Here is a 266-nt window from a genome sequence, read left to right as displayed (position 1 = left end):
CTGGTCCTGCAGGTCCTTGCCCTCCCCTGGCCCTCGCAGGCAGCGGCGACCGCGGCCCGAGCGCCAACCGAGCCTCCCTCGGGGCGAGGAAAGTGAAGTGGAAACAATGTGAAATTCACCAGCTCTGAAATCAACAAGCTGCCGGCTCGCGTGTTAGGGAGCCAGCACCAGCGTCCCCATTTAAAGGGACAGCGCACCCAGTGGAAAGAAAAATAAATGACAGAGGTCTGCGCGCCTATGCCACTTGCCAATCTGTGATCAGGCAG

This window comes from Myotis brandtii, unplaced genomic scaffold (assembly GCF_000412655.1).
Source record: "Myotis brandtii unplaced genomic scaffold, ASM41265v1 scaffold4, whole genome shotgun sequence".
NCBI lineage: Eukaryota > Metazoa > Chordata > Mammalia > Chiroptera > Vespertilionidae > Myotis > Myotis brandtii.
Note: the sequence above shows the minus strand (reverse complement) of the source record.